The following is a 732-nucleotide window of genomic DNA, read 5'->3' on the forward strand; positions in this document are numbered from 1 at the left end:
TAAATCGATTCACTCTTATTTCTTCTGATGATACAAGGTATGGACCGTATCTAGATAGTTGCGTAAATTGCACATCATATTCAGACATCGTCATCCCAGGTGTTTGTTTCAAAGCCTTAAACTCCCTGGCCCTAGTCGCTCGCACACTACGAGGCATAAATCTATCCATAAAGGCTTTATTAAATTCCATCCAACCAAGTGGACCAGCATTACTAGGTCTACCCCACATGTATGACGTAATCCACAACTATGCTACATCCTCAAGATGAAAAGTAGCCAATGTTACTAACCTCGTGCTTGAAGCTCCTCAAGCGTGACAAATTGTCATGACCCGGAACCTCCCTCGGGCCCATGACAATCGCCGCGACGTCTCGATTGACACTCATTATCCGGAATGCCAATCGAAACCCCGCAAGGCTAATGAATCAGTTTCTTGCCTTTCCTATGAGCAATCGTTGTTAAATATCGAGTTTTAAGAAAATATAAACTATTTTAGATCAAAAACAATCAAAATAAAATTTTTCACCACATAGGGGTATTTTGGTCTTTTTGACCAAAAAATTTTGAAACCTGATAAAGATACAACGTATGGTAGAAAAATATCCACTGCCGATTAAAAATAAATTTTTGTAATCTAAATCATTCATTTAGTGTGAAAAGTTGGCTAATTAAACTAAATAAAAATATTTGATAATATATTTCATTTTCTTATAAAACAATTTTTATAGAATT

The sequence above is a fragment of the Theobroma cacao genome, chromosome 3, assembly GCF_000208745.1.
Source record: "Theobroma cacao cultivar B97-61/B2 chromosome 3, Criollo_cocoa_genome_V2, whole genome shotgun sequence".
In the NCBI taxonomy this organism is placed as follows: Eukaryota; Viridiplantae; Streptophyta; class Magnoliopsida; order Malvales; family Malvaceae; genus Theobroma; species Theobroma cacao.